The 7,708-nt window shown below is 35.2% G+C and overlaps 1 protein-coding gene across 1 annotated transcript in view; it reads right to left on the minus strand.

Moving 5' to 3' along the window:
• The window catches only part of LOC107675566 (hypoxia-inducible factor 1-alpha-like), a 24,437-nt gene that overhangs the window by 14,437 nt on the left and 2,292 nt on the right, over nucleotides 1–7,708 (minus strand). The window lies entirely within an intron of this gene.

Genomic DNA, 7,708 nt, shown 5'->3' on the forward strand with positions numbered 1-7,708 from the left:
TCAGGGAACGAGGGTTACACAAGTAACCGAGATGTTCTCCTAAACTGAAGACAGTCGCCTTATAAACAGAGACTCGATGGAGACACGGCAGGCAAAACCACTTTCACACACACAAAGATCCTACTGTACAGTTCCTGGCATCATGATGTTTGCTGTGAGCTGTCCTCAGGGCAAATATGGAAAACCAAGAGCTCATAAAACATCCGTGGACAAGACTAGTCAGAGATGTCAACACTGTTTAATTAATTCTGCTTGATTTATATTTCCACTCTGTCTCTTTCTCCAGATTTGAATCATGAGAAGCCACAATTCACATATGATATATATGTCTAATTTTTGAATGATTTGACAATGTAAATTGTGGCTTCTCATGATTCAATATATATAATATATAATATATCCGTTGAAAAAACAGCATATACTGGTTAGGTATGTTTTGAAGCATGACAGCTGGTTTAAGCTGGTCCTAAGCTGGTTATTTTTTTTTTAAACAGGGATGTATGAGTTTGTAAGCTTTTATGTTTTTATACATTTGACAAGTATGAAGGTCACATTCAGTTTGATGCCACCTTCACATACTTGTGGGTGTAATGGTAATCTTTTTGTCTGAGCATCTGGGTCCTGAGATAACATGTCAGTGGGCCCAATTTTGCTATGTGCTTACACATTTAAAAAACGGTGCATCATATACAGCTGCCTGTGATTGACAGATGCACATGAGAAAAGTGAAAAGCATATTTTTATTCTAAAAACTTTTTTTGCCATCAGTTTTCTACATACCAGGTAAAATTATTTTACTGCCACTAAAATGTTTACAATTATCTACAGTAGATCTAATTTGTGGTGGTATTTATCAATGACTCTGTCTGCAGGTTACATCATTAGCCAGTAGGTGGCAACAAGTGATTGTGTTTATGAGTCAGTCACTGCGGTGAGGTTTATACTGCAGGAAAATGTGGCCCAAATCCTTTTTTTTTTTTGCTCATATGTGACTCAGATCTTTGTTTCATGACAGTGTGAACAGCACAAACCAAATGCAATATGACCTTTTTTTATTCTGATTTGTGCCACTTTCATTTGTGGTCCTAAATCTGTTTTGCAATGTGACCGCAGTCTGAATGGTCAAAACGGAACTCATGCGACTTTTACGTCACTCTAGATCGATATTCGTCATAATTCCACGCTGACAGGAGTCACTTCAATGATTTTACATACATACCAGTAATTACTTGATCAGTAAATATGACAGAAAGTTGCGGAGGCAGTCAGTAAAGAGAGAAGAGGTGTTGTTTTACTGTGTAATTACAGTGACAGCTCTATAAAAAGCTAAACTTACAGGGTCGTACCATAAATTAGGGATGCACAGATACCACTTTTTCCAGTACTCGCCCGATACCGATACTTTTATTTTTGGTACTTGCCGATACAGACTACCGATACCGATCTTTTTATTGCATTTGTACGTTTTTTAAATACTGGGTACAGAAACCAAAAGAGTATGTATAATGTTAGTTGGTTAACTTCATTTATCAAATAGATACAGTCAAACCAAAATTTATTCAGACACCTTCAACATTTCTCACATTATCACAGTTTATTCGCTATAGTTTAGAAAATGGTAATACAATATGACAAGAACTCAAGAGTTAAACTGTGTCAGAACAAATTAAGCTTGATAATGTTAGAACTTAATTTTTTTTTTTTCCAGACTCTGAATAATTTTTAGTCCCAAATTTGTATTAGTTTTACTGGTAGTCCACTGTATGAAGAATTTTTGGGTATGATTTGTCACAGTTTACTTTATTTTGCTATACTCACTTGCACCCACTAGTAAAAAAAATATTAAAAATTATATCTGGACTGACTCTGAATAATTTTTGGTTTGACTGTATATCCTTCGGTTATTTTCACACTTAATTATGCCCATTAAAATGTATTTTACAAGTTTTTGTTACTTTCACTGTTCATTTTTTTGCTCTGTGGTACATCATCTTTAATTTAATAGCATTAGAGCTGCTCCATTGCAGTGGCTTAGTACTGTAATCACGCGCTTTGCTGTAACAATGCAGGGAACCAGTCGTTATAAATCTCCTGTGATATTTTCAGAAATAGAAGTGGCGTTTTTTTCATCTGAAACGTGCTGCGATTTATATTCCAAAGCCAATCATATAATGCAGAAACACTCAAGCAAGCAAAACACGCACAACGCGTGCACGTATTTGTACTACTGCAGAATGAGAGGGACAAGCCTAGCGCATTTTACACTGGCTGCTAGATTCACTTTCCCCATAAAGTCGTGTATGCCTAAGGTTGAAAATAAATTATGTTTATAGTGAATGCCCCTGTCTCGAGTCTTCGGGTTTTTCGAGTCGTTCGTTCATCACATGACAGACCCATAAGCTTAACCTATGCAGTCTGAGCCGGAAAGAGACTTAATAATAATAACCAACTCTTTATTACCTTTGTTACAACATTCAGTGTTATGGAAAAGAACCATAATGACAGAAATTCACACATCGTTTGCGTAAGTAGTAGACGTATTAGGGAAGTAACACGTAATAATTTAATTATATTTTGCTAAAATGAACGAAATGAACGAAATGACTCGAAAAAAGATTTCATTTTGCTGATCGAGACTCAAAGGTCCGAGTCGGTAAAATGATCCGAACTTCCCATCACTATTGCGCATGCGGTTCAGTTCAGGACGTCATTCATTCACACTCTAATCTGATATTGGCCACATTTAAAAATGATAATGTGAACAGTCATACAAAAAAATCTAATCTGACCAATAAATCGTAGGCCTAAATTGAGCACTAATGCTTGCAGTGTGAACATAGCTTGACTCATTCATTCAACTGATTTATTCAGGAAGGACACAAGTGACTGTCTTTATGAGTGAGTCATTGAATCAATCACTCAACCGATTTGTTCAAAATACTGTTTCATTCAGGAACAAAAGTGACTGACTATTAATGGTGCAAATATGAAATAAAAATGCCTTAGTTTTTTTTTTATCCAGTAAAGATCCAATACTTTTCAAAAACTTTCTTTTGTTTTATTTATCAAGCATTTTACATTTTATGTTATTAAAATCAAAAATCGCACTACATTACTAACTTCATTAAACATTAACATTAAATAAAATAATTAAATGATAAATTAAATAACAATAAAATTAAATAATTTCTCAGCTTTATGGATATTTGTAAAACTGCATATAATGTGCAACAAAATAATCTGGAATGGGAAAATGCATAATTAATTTTATATGAATTTTTAGATTATATTACATTTGAAATTTAATTCATTCACAATTCTTCAAGAATTTAACCTGTCCACTTACTAACTGGACTTTTTTTTTTTTTAAGACATTTCAATGGCCACTTGTTATACATACTTTTTTTCTAGATTCAGTTGTTAGCAGACATTCTACAATATAATTGTTCATATTAGTGTTGTCCGTCTGCAAGTGGACAAAAAAGTGACACAGTTTTGCAGTTTGTGTGTGTGTGTGTGTATTTTCTGTCTTTCTCTTGGGTCCCTCATGAGACAAGACACAGCTATACATTAGAGAATGTAAAGCTTACACACAAACACACACTCTTGAACTCTGAGAGCTCACTTTGAGGTCTGTACGCTGATACAGTGCAGTTAGAGCGTCTGGATGCTGGCCAGCCTATCGCCCCGAAAGCGAATGCTAGAGAAACCACTTAGTCGTCTCACCCCTCTTCCTGTCTGATTCTCTGAATCACTCCACCTGTTTGAGCATTATCTGCAAATGTTGTTTCAGATGCAACAGAACAGTGAAGACAAAAAAGACATTAGTCATGTGCCGACAAACACACAAGAGCTTCCAGTCGCTCCACTGTCCATTTCCCATTCAACACACTAATTACAAATATACAATGAAACAAATGTAGATTCATTAAGGTCCTATTTTTGTGTATGTACTTGAGATGTAGTAAACATGTTTAGCACAAAAGAGTACACAATTGAAACCCTATTACTCATCTGTTTCCATCATTAGCATATCTGAGTAACCTTCACACTACAATGACCTTGACTACATGGTAGCCATGCTTCATAGCAACATTATGCAGGCTCCTGGTGTAGGTTAGTGTGTGTGATCTTGTCAGTATTAGTTAGTGATCGATAATAGAGTTTTTTGTTTCAGATTATATTGCATGTATATATCAGCCAACTTTGGATATTTGATAGTGCATGCTTATTTCCCATATTTTAACATTTTAACATAAAAGATTTTAACAAAATATTTTAACATCATCTATCACTCACTTAAAAGTGATTCTTTAATAAGTCTTAAATGTAATCTTTAGTAAATCTCAAAATCAATATCCAATTTCATACTGTACATTCTAATGTTGCCATGCATTTAAATAGCATTTTATTCTTTATTTAAACAAAATAGTAACACATTTTAATACTGTAATAGGTTATTGGAAAAAATATATAAACTTATTGTATATTTAAAATCAGTGTATCCCTATAGTGTTCATCATTGAAAGAGCAACAGTGGACACCTTTTTTATGATCTGTCAAAATCTTTGACCTAAACTCTGAAAGGTTCTGATATACTGTAGGACGTCTTAAGTAGTTCTGTAGATTACTGTAAGTTACAATACAGCCACTCTGTAGGAAATTACAGATGCTGTTTTGAGATAATACAAAGTCCCACAAAAACACAACAGTAGCACAGTGGAAAAATGAGCTAACCACAAACCCCTGCTGAGAGAACATTAAAACATCAAACAAAGCATTGTGTAGTATAATAGACGACAAAGAGCCCCAAGGGAAGTTTCTGAACACTTTGCAATAAGGTTCAATTTGTTAACATTAGTTAATGCATTAGCTAAAATGTTTAACCTTGAATAGCTGAACATTTCATGAAACTGAAATGTTAAAAATTTATTAGTAGTGAAAACGTGAACCAAAATGAATAAATGCTGTAGAATTACAGTACATACCATTATAGGTCATGATTCCTTATGCATTAACTAATGTTACAGAACTGACACTTGACACACCATATGAGCACACAGGTAAGCTTTGAGACAGGCTGTTTTGAACTAAAATGATGCCTAAGGTATCTAATATATGAAAAAAGCAGTTACCATCTGAATTCTGATATAATATTCCAGAAGTCGTCTCAGATGTGCTGAGCCAGACTGTGGAGAGCAGACAGACGGAGCCTTTAGCATGATCACAGGCCCCTCTGTGAGACGAGCTGTGCCCCTCAGCATGTTTTAATAATAATGATCCAATAAGCTTTCTGTCAGTCAACCTGCGCTGTTTTCTCTCCTTCTGACCAGTACAAACTGCTTCCTGCAGGGGACTACGTGATTCATTATTTATAACACACACACATAAGGCACGCTTACTATGGTCTAAATATTTTACCAAGGACAGTGCATACATACTTGCAGGAAAACATCTCTGTTTAATGCATCTCCACTACATTTGCAACCTCAACCATTAGTATGAACAATGTTGGTGTTTATAACCAGTTTTAAGAGAGTATCATGTTTAATACTCTCTCTCTGAACATCTTTACAGCATGAGCAGAAACGCTCTCTGTGCGTACGAGCAAGTTGTGTGTTTAACAGGACACGATATAGGATCATGCTGGCTTTTGAATAGAATCTAGGTTAATGCCATTATCCTATCTTTTAAAGCTCTCATGCAACATTTAGAGCTTCTTGGCATCCTTTGGATACGTTATTAAACATTATAACACATTTGAGGAGCGTCCAATAACCACAGACCTGTTAATTAAATCCATACGAAAACAATTTCTTCCATTAGAGGACCAGTTACAGGAACCATGACAAGATGGCAAGCAGGACATTATTCAAGCAAAGGTCAACATTCTTCATCAGCTGTCTGATAATAAAGTCTCTTCTATTTACGAATTCTGTTTCTAAGAGGATGAATGGCTGGTTTGATAAGTGCAGAAGCAGCCTAACCTTTCTCAGCTTCGTTTTACACCCCTGCGAATGACAGCAGCGACAGGCCACAAGCTGATAGCACACAGGGGACCTTTACCATAGAGCCAAGAGGAGAGGTGTCAGCTGATCCAGAGCAAAACACTACAGTTGGCTTTCAGAGGAGAGCAGAGAAACACCAAAGATCTAACCTTCATGTGTTTGACTTTGCACATTTAAAAATGGGTGACACAATACAATTTACATGTGTTACAAAGTCATTTTAAATGTAAATCATGAATAGTGCTATAACAATATAAAATTCATTTCATATTTAATTTTAACAAAACAAGTCACTTGTAATTCAACACTGAATGTAATTCATTCAGAACTATTAAAATTAATTATATAAACATGAACAGCCTAATGTACTGTAAAGTGCATTGAATATCACAGCAAGAACCCAAACTAACCCATTTGAAAATAGGGTGCAAAAATCTGTTCTTTATTTCAAATGTTGGCTCTTGAATAGGTTTAAGCACTTAGCCCCGCTTTTAATTAAATGGCACTAGGCTGTATCTTCCAGCAAGGCTCCTGGGTGATTTTTAAAGGAAAAGATGATCAATCAAACCCACTATGGAGGTTCAACGGGTTCATCAGAAATCCTTCGGCACTCGGCATGTGCAATAAATCTTCTTGGACAAATCCAGACTCAGATCTCTTTTGGACCAAAAATGTGAATGGTGTGAAAAAGAGTTCAGTTCTCTAGCCTTTAAAGAAGGCCATTATCTTATCAGTGTCAGTGATGGGAAGTCGTTTTGAAAACAGATTCATTCGGCAATTCCTTTACGTTATGACTTGGTTATATCACCGCTTGGTCCCTAGACATCCATAAAACATGTTCCAGGAAGGCCATGTATTGCTGTTTATTTATGTCTCCAGTTTGTTGAAGCCATGATTCAGCTCATTAAAAAACAGTTACTTAAAACCTAAAAATAATCTGCATTTTCATTAAGGGCGATTTATTAAAACTGACTTGTACGTGTGTTGATAAACTGTCATACAATCTAGCCATATTTCAGGTAGCCTACTGTACACTCTAAAAAAAGACGGTTCTTTAAAGGTTCTTTACATGTAGTAATGGTTTTATTTAGAACCATAGCATTCTGAAGAACCCTTTCATGCTGAAACGTTTTTTTTGTGTTACAGTTTAGGGTTCTTTATTCCCACCCTTTTGTTTTTCAAATCTGTAACTGACAAAGCTCCTCATTACTGATTTTCTGGAGTTCAGTGATCCAACTACAGACTGTCAACACACTCTCAACAGGTAAATGATTTCATTCTTAAAATTGAAATACAAATTTAACTTTAAAAATTTAACTGGCTTCATATTGTAAGATTTTTAAATTATTACTTGGGTTTATGTATAAACATACCCAGTCACAATAAATATTAAAACTATCCCATGACTTTATATCACTTTTTTCTTTTAAGATTGTGAAGGGCTCACAAACGGTCAATTTTTGCTTTTGGCCTTCATAAACAATTGTTTTCACATAAACAAATGAAAGGAGACAAACTGTATATCTAAACTCAATTGTGCATTCCAGATGTTGTCACATCCTACAACCTCATCATCTGCAGAGAGAAACTGACAGTGACAGTGACAGTGACGTGACATGTGGCCAAGTATGGTGACTCATACTTGGAATTAGTGCTCTGCATTTTAACCCATCCAAAGTGCACACACACAGCAGTGAACA

Source organism: Sinocyclocheilus anshuiensis, unplaced genomic scaffold, assembly GCF_001515605.1.
Source record: "Sinocyclocheilus anshuiensis isolate Anshui unplaced genomic scaffold, SAMN03320099.WGS_v1.1 scaffold1097, whole genome shotgun sequence".
NCBI lineage: Eukaryota > Metazoa > Chordata > Actinopteri > Cypriniformes > Cyprinidae > Sinocyclocheilus > Sinocyclocheilus anshuiensis.